Source organism: Pristiophorus japonicus, unplaced genomic scaffold (genome assembly GCF_044704955.1).
Source record: "Pristiophorus japonicus isolate sPriJap1 unplaced genomic scaffold, sPriJap1.hap1 HAP1_SCAFFOLD_523, whole genome shotgun sequence".
Lineage (NCBI taxonomy): Eukaryota > Metazoa > Chordata > Chondrichthyes > Pristiophoridae > Pristiophorus > Pristiophorus japonicus.
In genome coordinates, this window is record NW_027254430.1 from 374,274 (window position 1) to 386,549 (window position 12,276).

At 51.9% G+C, this 12,276-nt stretch overlaps 2 non-coding genes across 2 annotated transcripts; both read left to right on the plus strand.

Moving 5' to 3' along the window:
* Positions 1-3,678: 3,678 nt before the first annotated feature.
* trnat-agu (transfer RNA threonine (anticodon AGU)) lies at positions 3,679-3,751 on the plus strand. Its single transcript has one exon. It is a non-coding gene; the product is annotated as a tRNA-Thr (tRNA).
* A 3,303-nt stretch (positions 3,752-7,054) lies between these two features.
* On the plus strand, positions 7,055-7,128 carry trnat-agu (transfer RNA threonine (anticodon AGU)). Its single transcript has one exon. It is a non-coding gene; the product is annotated as a tRNA-Thr (tRNA).
* Positions 7,129-12,276: the final 5,148 nt, after the last annotated feature.

The following is a 12,276-nucleotide window of genomic DNA, read 5'->3' on the forward strand; positions in this document are numbered from 1 at the left end:
CGCCTAGAGGTCGTCGGCTTCGGGTGCTGGGTACCCCCGTCTGTAACCGCTGCTCGGTTGGTCTTCGCCTCCTGGTGGTCGCGATGAGCGGCCTGTGCCTCGGGGGTCTGCAAATGGATCTGCACTTCGACGCCTGGTTCAGCTGAAGGTGGGGGGCTTGCTCAGCCTTTGAGCAAGGGGAGAGGTTGTTCGCCAGAGAAGGTACACAGAGGTCTTCCCAGTTCCATCGAATCTTCCCCATCCACCTTCTACCAAGCAGCATTGGCCCATCACCTGAAACAATCCACAGAGGTAAATCGCGCACCGCTCCCTCATGGGATACCCTTATGCCCGCACTACCAATAACTGGTCTCAGTTCCTTGGTGTAGGTGCCCAGCTTTGCCTGAATCGGGATCAGCTTGGGTCATTGTGCTCTGTCGCCCCCCCCCACAGCCTCTCGAATGCCTTCTGGCTCATTATTGATTGACCCGCCCCCGTGTCTAGTTCCATGGAGACTGGAGTGCCGTTAGGTCCAACTTTTCACATTATCGGAGGGCTTTTGGTGGTGAAGGTGTGTACCCCATGTACTTCCCCTTCAGCCTCAGGTTGAGTTGCCTCTCCTGCTCGTTCAGCGTGACCCTCGCTGGATCGATGGTCCTCTCCTGACTCTGCCACGTGGTGAGTCACAGACCGTTTGCACATTCGCTGGAGGTGCCCCATTGTTCCACGGCCCTTGCACACACAGGGCTTGAATCGACATTGATGGGCTCGATGGCTGACCCCAGCAGCACCAACATGGTGCTAATGGATACGCATTCACGGCCCACGGCGGACTCTGAGTCACTCGAGGCCTAGGTCTGGCCTCTGCGGTCATGTGGGCCCTGTCCTGTGCCGTTCTGCCTGCTGAATACATTATTTTATGCACAGTACTTGCCGGTGAGCTTCGAATCTGTTTCGTGTTATCGCTCGTGGATATGAAGGCCTGGGCTGTCGTGATGGCCTTGCTCAGATAGAAACATAGAAACATAGAAAATAGGTGCAGGAGTAGGCCATTCGGCCCTTCGAGCCTGCACCACCATTCAATAAGATCATGGCTGATCATTCACCTCAGTACCCCTTTCCTGCTTTCTCTCCATACCCCTTGATCCCTTTAGCCTTAAGGGCCACATCTAACTCCCTCTTGAATATATCCAATGAACTGGCCTCAACAACTCTCTGCGGCAGGGAATTCCACAGGTTAACAACTCTCTGAGTGAAGAAGTTTCTCCTCATCTCGGTCCTAAATGGCTTACCCCTTATCCTTAGAATGTGTCCTCTGGTTCTGGACTTCCCCAACATCGGGAACATTCTTCCTGCATCTAACCTGTCCCGTCCCGTCAGAATCTTATACGTTTCTATAAGATCCCCTCTCATCCTTCTAAACTCCAGTGTATAATGGTTCAGTTTATCCAGTCTCTCCTCATATATCAGTCCAGCCATCCCTGGAATCAGTCTGGTGAACCTTCGCTGCACTCCCTCAATAGCAAGAATGTCCTTCCTCAGATTAGGAGACCAAAACTGAACACAATATTCCAGGTGAGGCCTCACCAAGGCCCTGTACAACTGCAGTAAGACCTCCCTGCTCCTATACTCAAATCCCCTCGCGATGAAGGCCAACATACCATTTGACTTCTTCACCGCCTGCTGTACCTGCATGCCAACTTTCAATGACTGATGAACCATGACACCCAGGTCTCGTTGCACCTCCCCTTTTTCTAATCTGTCACCATTCAGATAATATTCTGCCTTCCTGTTTTTGCCTCCAAAGTGGATAACCTCACATTTATCCACATTATACTGCATCTGCCATGCATTTGCCCACTCACCTAACCTGTCCAAGTCACCCTGCAGCCTCTTAGCATCCTCCTCACAGCTCACACTGGCCACCCAGCTTAGTGTCATCTGCAAACTTGGAGATATTACACTCAATTCCTGCATCTAAATCATTGACGTATATTGTAAATAGCTGGGGTCCCAGCACTGAGCCCTGCGGTACCCCACTAGTCACTGCCTCCCATTCCGAAAAGGGCCCGTTTATCCCGGGATCCGGCAGACAGCAGCTTGCGAAGGATGACCTCGTGACCGATTCCGAGCACGAAACCGTTCGGCAACATTTCCCGCAAAGATCCCGCAAAAACCGTACTGCCCCGCAAGGAATCTTCTGGCCCTGGGAGCGCCGGTGGGTGTAAAAGTGATACCTGACCTTTAAGGTGCTCTCCTTCGGCTTGAGGCGTTCCCACACCAGCACACACAGCTCTGTGTAAGTCTTCTCCTCTGGTTTGACCGGTGCCAGCAGGTTTTTGAGCAGGCCGTATATCGGAGACCCACATACGGTGAGGAGAATCGCCCTGGTCTTGATCGCCCTCTCTCAGCCTCGTCCTGTTCATTGGCGACGTAGTACCGGTCGGGACGCTCAACGAAGGCTTCCCAAATCATCACCCTCAACAAATCCCTCAACAAGACCAACGGCAGCCATTACCGTGTGAAGGTTGGTGATCCGTTACTCGTCGCCAGTGAGTGATGTTCAGAATAAATCCACAGGACTGTATTGCAAGCTCAAACTGTGGTGACCTTGTGCTCTTTATTCAGACTCCAGGGTGGGGAAGCAGTATGGTGAGTCACCTTATATACCTGCTTGTCCCAGGGTGTACAGGTGACCATTGGGTCTCCCACAGGTGTGCCCCCTAGTGGCAAGTCTTACATATTGGTGACGTTTACATGTGTATACAACAATCACGACCCGTTCCACATCTTTTTATTCCTCTCTCACTTTCCCGCTATCTCGCTTTCCCCGTCTCTCACTCGTTCCCCTCTCCCCCTTTCCCCTCCCTCGCCTCACCCTCTTCCCGTCCCACTCTCTCCCCTTCCGACTCTGCCTTTCCACTCTCCCTCTCCCTCCTCCTTCTCCGCTCCCTTTCCTCCCCTCCCTCCTCTCTCTCTCTCCTTTCCCTTTCCTTTCAGATTCTCCCCTTCTCCCTCTCTCCCCTTCCCCTTTCTTTCTCCCCTTCCTCACTCTCTCACTCCTTCCCCTCTCTCTCTCACTCCTTCCCCATCACTCCTCTTAACATCTCTTTCACTTTCCCATCCCCTCTCTCCCCTTCCTTCTCTTTCACCTCCCCCCTCTCTCGCTCTCCCCTTCCATCCGCTCTCTCCCATTCCCCTCTCGCTCACTCCTTCCCCTCTCCCTTTTCATTTTCTCCCCTCCTCTCTCTCCCCACCCTCTCCTTCTCCCTCCCCTCCCCAGTCTCCACTCCCCTCCATCCTCCCTTTCATTCCCTCGCTCTCGCTCTCCCCTTTCCCATCAGACTCTCCCCCTCCCCATCTCTCCCATCCCCCCTCTCTCTCCCCTTCTCCCTCTCTCTCCCCTTCCCCCGCTCTGCCCTCCCGCCTCGAGAGACAGAGTGAGAAGGTGAGAGACAGAAAGAAAGAGACAGAGACAGAGAGACAGAGAGACTGAGAGATTGGGACAGAGTGTGACTGAGTTGCCTTGGGATGTTTTACTACGTGAAAGACGCGATATATCGATGTTGAGAGGCGAATATTGAAGAGACAGAGGCAGGAGTCTGGGGGATGAGACACAATCTGAGCGTTTCACTGACCCCTCCTCATTCTTCAAACACACAGCACTAACTGGGGAATGACCCACAGCCCAGGGCAGGTGGTTCCATAGCTCAGGGGTTAGAGCACTGGTCTAGTAAACCAGGGGTCGTGGGTTTAAATCTCACTGGGACCTACTCAAAATTAGTTCAATATTTAAATACAGTGTCAATTAACAAGGGCTTTAATTATAAATATTAAACATCTCTGAGACTGACCCTGGAACAACAGGCTCTCTTCGCAACCTTCTCTCTCTCTCTGCCTGCCATGTTTTACATCTTTTTTCCACTATCTCACTTTTCCCATCTCTCACATTCCCATCTCTCACCCTCTTCCATCCCCCACTCTCCCCTGCCCTCTCTTCCCTCCCCTCCCTCCTCTCTCTCTCTTTTCCCTTTTTTTTCAGATTCTCCCATTCTCCCTCTCTCTCCCCTTCCTTTCTCTCTCTCCTCTCTCTCCTCCCTCTCTCCTCTTCCCTTCTCTCTCTCCCCTTCCCCTCCCTCTCTCGCCTTCCATCTCTTTCTCTCCCCTTCCGCTCTCTCCTATTCCCCTCTCTCACTCCTTTCTTCTCTCTCTATCTCTCTCCTTCCCCTCTCTCTGTCCCCTCCCTCTCTTTCCCCTTCCCCTCTCTCTCTCCCCTTCCGTGCTCTCTTCCTCCCTGTCTCCCCTTCCAACTCTCTCTCACTCCTTCCTACCTCTCTCCCTTTCCCACTATCTCGCTTTCCCCGTCTCTCACTGTGATATATTCACAGAGCACAGCACACACAGCTCCTAACAAGGCAGGCAGCTCTCTCGGAAGCCTCTGGAAATCTGCCTGGTTCTGTTTAATTATTAACTCTCTCCCCTTCCCCTCTCTGCACTTAACATCTCTTTCCCCTTCCTCCTTCCCTCTCCCCTGCCCTTCCGAGTCTCCCCTTACCCCCTTTCTCTCACTCCTTCCACTTTCTCTTTTCCCTTCCCCTCTCTTTCCTGCTCCTTCCCCTGTCTATCCCGAAACACGTGGTTCCATAGCTTAGGGGTTAGAGCATTGGTATTGTAGAGAAAGGTTCGTGGGTTCAAATCTCACTGGGGCCTACTCAAGATTAGCTCAGTATTTAAATTCACTCTCAATGAACAAGGACTTCATTTATATATATTACACAGCTCTGAGTCCAATCATGAAACAACAAGCGCCCCTCTTCTTTCACTTTCTCTCAATCCAAATCTCTCTCTGCCTTACTCATTCTACAGCTTTTCCCGCTATCTCACTTTCCCCGTCTCTCACTCATGCCCCTCACTCTCTATCCTTCTCAATACATACCTTCCCCCTCTCTCTCACTTCTTCCAACATTCTACCCAATGTAAACTAGAGGTGATCCAAAACTCGGCTGCCCCCGTGCCCGAACTCGCACCGAGTCCCGCTCACTGCCCCGTGTCCAAACTCGCACCCAGTCCTGCTCACCCATCACCCCCTGTGCTCACTGCCCCCGTGTCCTAACTTGCACCGAGTCTCGCTCACCCATCACCCGCTGTGTTCGCTGCCCCGTGTCCTAACTTGCACCGAGTCTCACTCACCCATCACCCACTGTGCTCGCTGCCCCATGTCCTAACTCGCACCGAGTCCCACTCACCCATCACCCCCTGTGCTCACTGCCCCGTGTCCTAACTCGCACCGAGTCCCGCTCACCCATCACCCCCTGTGCTCACTGCCCCGTGTCCTAACTCACACCCAGTCCCGCTCACCCATCACCCCCTGTGCTCACTGCCCCGTGTCCTAACTTGCACCGAGTCCCGCTCACCCATCACCCGCTGTGCTCGCTGCCCCATGTCCTAACTCGCACCCAGTCCCGCTCACCCATCACCCGCTGTGCTCGCTGCCCCGTGTCCTAACTCGCACCCAGTCCCGCTCACCCATCACCCCCTGTGCTCACTGACCGACATTGGCTCCCGGTTAAGCAACGCCTCGATTTCAAAATTCTCATCCTTGTTTACAAATCCCTCCATGGCCCCTCACTACTCACTATCTCTGTAATCTCCTCCAGCCCCTACACCCCTCCCTATCTCTGTAACCTCCTCCAGCCCCTACACCCCTCCCTATCTCTGGAACCTCTTCCGGCCCCACAACCCCTGAGATGTCTGCACTCCTCTAATTCTGCCCTCTTGACCATCCCTGATGATAATCGCTCCACCATCGGTGGCCGTGCCTTTTGTTGCCTGGGCCCCAAGCTCTAGAACTCCCTCCCTAAACCTCTCCGCCTCTCGAGGGTGTGACATACTTTGCCATACAACCGAGACCACGCTTGTGTCATCAAGAAAGGAGAGAAACCAATGTGACCGTTGTAAACTAACTTCTCCAGCCTCGAAGTCCTGAAGTCCTGAAGGAAGAACATCACCATCGCGGCAACAACTGACCACAGCCAACGTGGTATCAATGAAAAACCACCGCGATCGACCAAACTCCAAATAAACTCCAACTGGAAGAAACCGAAGATTCGAAAGTTTCCAGTCTGCAATCTAAGGCCTGACTACCAACAGGTGAAAACATTACCTAAAGAGACTTTGAACCTATTTCTAACGAAGAAAACCGGGTACTTACCCCATAGATCCAAAACGTGCTTTACCGCATCAGTGGACTCAACCCAACTGAAGATTGTGCAGCTAGAAGTATTCTCCAACGTTCGGGGTACGGCAAGCAGAACCTACACAATTCAAGGAACCCCGAAACCGCGAACTACCGCTAACTGACCAGAAAGGATTGGTAAGCATAGTCCCTGCCTGCCCTGGAGTCTAACCTAGCTAGGATTAGGGATGGGGAGGTGGGAGGTGTCATTTTACTGTGTAATGTATTGTTCTTTATTCGAGTGATTATAAGTTTTGACATTGTATTTTCTTGTCTTTAATAAAATCAAAGTTCTTTTGCACCAAACCAGTGACCTTTGCACTTTGTCACACCCCCCAAATAAATCCAGAGTCCCGAACCCAAGGGAGTGGGAGCGATTCGAACCGCTCAAGTAGGTCAGAGGTGAACCTGACCCCCGGGACCACCACCACACTCTTACACTCCCGTCTCTCTCTTTTCCCTTTCCTTTCAGGTTCTCCCCCTCTCTCGCTCACTCCTTCCCCCTCTCTCCCCTTAACATCTCTCTCCCCTTCCTCCCTCTCTCTCCCCTGCCCCTCTCTCTTCCTCCCTGTCTCCCCATCCCCTTCCCCTCTCATTCTCTCCTCTCCCTTTCTCTCTTCCACTCCTTCCCCACTCTCTTCCCTTCCCCTCTCTCCCCCCTTCCACACTCTCCCTCTCTCCATTCCCTCCCTCTCTTGCCCCACCTCCCTCTCTTCCCCACTCTCTCCCTTTCCCCTCCCTCTCTCTCGCCTTCCCCCTCTCTCTCACTCCTTCCACTCTCTCTTTTCCCTTCCCCTCTCTTTCCTGCTCTCTTTCCTGCTCCTTCCCCTGTCTGCCCCTGGCCCCATAGCTCAGGGGTTAGAGCACTGGTCTAGTGAACCAGGAGTCGTGGGTTCAAATCTCACTTGGGGCCGACTCAAAATTAGTCTCCATATTTAAAATCACCGTCAATTAACAGGGGCTTTAATTATAAATATTAAACAGCTCTGAGACCGACCCTGGAACAACAAGCTTCCCCTCTCCTCTTCTTGTCTGTCTTGCTCTCTCTCCCTTCCCCATCACGACGCGTTCCACATCTTTTTCCTCCTCTCTCCCTTTCCAACTATCTCGCTTTCCCCGTCTCTCACTCATTCCCCTCTCCCCCCGTCCCTCACCCTCTCTCACCCCTTCCCCTCTCTTGCTCTCCCCTTCCCTCTCTACTTTCATTCACTCCCCACTCCTTCCCCTCTCTCTCCTTCCTCGTCTATCTTACTTCTCTCCCCAACCCCTCTGTCCGCTAACCACTCCTCCCCCCTCTCTCCTTGCCTCTCTCACTCCATCCACTCTCTCCCTCCCTTCCACACACTCTCTCCGCTTCCCCCCTCTTTCCTCTCCCCCTCTGTCTCTCCCCTTCCCCTCTCTCTTCCTCCCTGTCTCCCCTTCCCCTCTCTCTCACTCATTCAACTCTCTCTTTTCCCTTCCCGTCTCGTTCCTGCTCCTTCCCCAATCTTTCCCAGATCAGGTAGCTCCATAGCTCAGGGGTCGTGAGATCAAATCTTCCTGGGGCTTTGTCAAAATTAGCTCAGTATTTAAATACACTGTTAATTGACAAGGGGTTTAATTATAAATATTAAACAGCTCCGAGACCGAACCTTGCACAGAAGACTCCCCTTCTCCCTCACTCCCTGCTTTCCACATTCTGCCTCTTTTTACTCTTTCCCGCTCTCTCGCTTTCCCCGTTTCTCTTTATCACTCATTCCCCACTTTCTCCCCCTCCCCGCTCTCTCTCCTTCCCCACTCTCTCCCCTTCCCCTCTCTCTCCCGTTCCCCTCTCTCACCCCTTCCTCACTCTCTCCCGTTCCTCTCTCTCTCCCCTTCCCCACTCTCTCCCGTTCCCCTCTCTCACCCCTTCCCCACTCTCTCCCCTTCCCCACTCTCTCCCCTTCCCTACTCTCTCCCTCATTCCCCACTCTCTCCCGTTCCTCTCTCTCTCCCCTTCCCCACTCTCTCCCGTTCCCCTCTCTCTCCCTCATTCCCCTCTCTCTCCCCTTCCCCTCTCTCTCCCCTTCCCCACTCTCTCCTCTTCCCCACTCTCTCCCCTTCCCCACTCTCTCCCCTTCCCCACTCTCTCCCTCATTCCCCACATTCTCCCCTTCCCTCTCTCTCACTCCATCCCCTCACTCTCCCCTTCCCTCTCTCTCACTCCTTCCCCTCACTCTCCCCTTCCCTCTCTCTCACTCCTTCCCCTCACTCTCCCCTTCCCTTGCTCTCACTCCTTCCCTTCACTCGCCTCTTCCCTCTCCCACTCGTTCCTCTCACTCTCCCCTTCCCTCTCTCACACTCCTTCACCTCACTCTCCCCTTCCTTCTCTCTCACTCCTTCCCCTCACTCTCCCCTTCCCTCTCTCTTCCTCTAATAGAGCCCCACCTAGTGGACTATCGCTGTAATAACAACTACTGACAAACTCCTCTCTCTCTCCTTCTCTCTCTCTCTCTCTCTCCCCTTCCCCCTCTCACTCTCTCCTTCCCTCTCCCTGTCCCCCGCTTTCTCCACTCCCCAATCTCCGCTCTTCTCTCCCCACTCACTCCTCAGTCTCTCTCCTCCCTCTCTCGCTCTCTCCTTTCCTTTCTGACTTTCCCATTCCCTCTCTCTCCCCTTCCCCTCTCTCTCCCCTTCCCCACTCTCTCCCCTTCCCCACTATCTCCCCTTCCCCACTCTCTCCCCTTCCTCTCTCACTCTCTTTTCCCTTTCTTTTAAGAGTCTCCTGTTCTCCCTCTCTCTCCACTTCCTTTCTCTCTCCCTTGCCTCCTCCCTCTCTTGCCTTCCCATCTCTCTCCCCTTCCCCCACTCTCCCCTTCCCCTCTCTCCCCTTCCATCTCTTACTCTCCCCTTCCGCTCTCATCCATTATCCTCTCTCACTCACTCCATCGCCACCCTTCCCCCTCCCTCTCTCTCCCCTTCCCCGTCTCTCTCACTCCTTCCACTCTCTCTTTTCCCTTCCCCTCTCTTTCCTGCTCCTTACCCTGTATTTCCCAGAGCAGGTGGCTCCATAGCTCAGGGGTTAGAGCACTGGTCTAGTAAACCAGGGGTCGTGGGCTCACTGGGGCCTACTCAAAATTAGCTCAATATTTAAATTCACCGTCAATTAACAAGGGCTTTAATTATAAATATTAAACTGCTCTGATACCGACCCTGGAACAACAGGCTGTCGTCTCCATTACACTTTCTCTCCATCCAAATCTCTCTCTGCCGACCCCCATTCTGCATCTTTTACCCCCTTTCCCGCGATCTCGCTTTGCCCGTCTCCCCCCTCCCTTGCCACACCCACTCTCTATCCTTTCCTGTCTCTCTCTCTCCCCCTTCCGCTCCCCACCTCTCACTCCCCTTCCCCCTGTCTCTCAATTCTTCCCACATTCTACCCAATATAAATATTAAACAGCTCTGAGATTGACCCTGGAACATCAGGCTCCCCTCACACCTTTCCCTGTCTCTCTGCTTTCCAGATCACGACCCATTCTGCATTTTTTTTTACTCCTCTCTCACTTTCCCGCGATCTCACTTTCTCCATCTCTCTCTCCCCCTCCCCTCTCTCTCTCTCCTTCCCCTCTCTCTCCTTCCGCTCCCTCCCCTAACTCCTCTCTCTCCATTCACTCCTCTCTCCCTCTTTTGCCTTTCTCTTCAGATTCTCCCCTGCTCCCTCTCTCTCCCCTTCCTTTCTCTCTCCCCTGCCTCCTCCCTCTCTCGACTTCCCATCTCTCTCCCCTCCCACTCTCACTCTCTCCCATTCTGCTCTCTCCCATTCTCCTCTGGCTGACTCCTTCCCCCTCTCTCTCCCATTCCCTCTCCCACTCATTCCCCTCTCTCCCTCCTTTTACAACTTCCAAGCACTAATCTCTCTCACAGAGCCGGCACAGACACGATGGGCCAAATGGCCCTCCTTGTGTTCTGTAAGATTCTGTCAATGTTCAGGGATGAATCACCGAGAATGATTATTCGGGCTCCACCTCCTTGTTAACAATAGTAAGATGCAAACAGGAGCTGGTGTTACAGGTGGCTCCATAGGTCAGGGGTTAGAGCACTGGTCTTGTAAACCAGGAGTCGTGGGTTCAAATCTCACTGGCCTCCTCAAAATTAGTTCAGCATTTAAATTCACCATCAATTAACAAGAGGTTTAAATTATAAATATTAAACAGCTCTGAGACTGACCCTGGAACAACAGGATCTTCTCGACTCTCTGTCCCTTTCCAAATCTCTCTCTATTCCCCATCAAGACCCATTCTACATCTTTTTTCCCCATCGCTCACACATTCCCCTCTCCCCCCTTCCCCCTCCCTCGCCTTGTCCTCTTTCCTTCCCCTCTCTCTCTCCCCTTCCCCTCCCTCTCACTCCTTCCCCCTCTCTCCCCTTCCCCTCTCTCTCCCTCCTTCCACTCTCTCTTTTCCCTTCCCATCTCTTTCCTGCTCCTTCCCCTGTCTAGTTCAAAGCAGGTAGATCCATAGCTCAGGGGTTAGAGCACTGGTCTAGTAAACCAGCGGTAGTGGGTTCAAATCTCACTGGGGCCTACTCAAAATTAGTTCAGTATTTAAATTAGCAAGGGCTTTAATTGTAAATATGGGTCAAATACTTTATTTGGATGGAGAGTGACAGAGTTAATTCAGAGATGAGGGGCTTGAAGTTCAGGAAAGATAACTTTGATGGTGTGAGATGTGAATTGACTGGCCAGTGATCCTTAAAGGGTTGATGTTGGATTGACAATGGCAAACATTTAAAGATCACACGGATGAACTCCAACAATTACACATCCCTGTCTGGAGTAAAAATAAAATGGGGAATGTGGCTCACAAGGGAAATGAAGGATAGTGTTAAATCCAAGAAAGAGGCATATAAATTTGCCAGAAAAAGCAGCAAACCTGAGGACTGGGAGAATTTTGTAACACAGCAGAGGAGGACAAAGGGTTTAACCAGGAGGGGGGAAATAGAGTATGAGAGGAAGCTTGCAGGCAACATAAAAACTGACTGCAAAAGCTTCCAAAAAGATTAGTGACGACAAACATAGATCCCTTGCAGTCAGATTCAGGTGAATTTATAATGGGAACAAAGAAATGGCGGACCAGTTAAACACATACTCTGGTTCTGTCTTCACGAAGGAAGACACAAATAAGTTTCCGGAAGTACTCGGGGACTGGGTGGGGGGGGAGTCTAGTGAGAAGGGGGAACTGAAGGATATCCGTATTAGGTGGGAACTTGTGTTCGGGAAATTGATGCGATTGAAGGCTGATAAATCCCCGGGGCCTGATAGCCTGCATCCCAGAGTACTTAAGGAAGTGGCCCTCAAAATAGTGGATGCATTGGTGATCATTTTACAACAGTCTATTGACTCTGGATCAGTTCCTATGGACTGGAGGGTAACTAATGTGATGCCGCTGTTTAAAAAAGGAGGGAGAGAGAAAGCGGGTAATTATAGACCGGTTAGCCTGACATCGGTAGTGGGGAAAATGATGGAGTCAATTATTAAACATGAAAAAGCAGCACATTTGGAAAGCAGTGACAGGATCGATCCAAGTCAGCATGGGTTTATGAAAGGGAAATCATGCCAGACAAATCTTCTCGAATTTTTTGAGGATGTAACTCGTAGAGTGGACAAGGGAGAACCAGTGGATGTGGTGTATTTGGACTTTCAAAAGGCTTTTGACAAGGTTCCACACAAGAGATTAGTGTGCAAAATTAAAGCACATGGTATTGGGGGTAATGTATTGACGTGGATAGAGAACTGGTTGGCAGACAGGAAGCAAAGAATCGGGATAAATGGGTCGTTTTCAGAATGGCAGGCAGTGACTAGTGGGGTGCCGCAGGGCTCAGTGTTGGGACCCCAGCTATTTACAATATACATTAATGATTTGGATGAGGGAATTGAGTGTAATATCTCCAACTGGGTGGCAGTGTGAGCTGTGGGGAGGACACTAAAAGTGTGTAGGGTGACTTGGACAGGTTAGGTGAGTGGGCAAATGCATGGCAGATGCAGTATAATGTGGATAAATGTGAGGTTATCGACTTTGGCGGCAAAAACATGAAGGCAGAATATT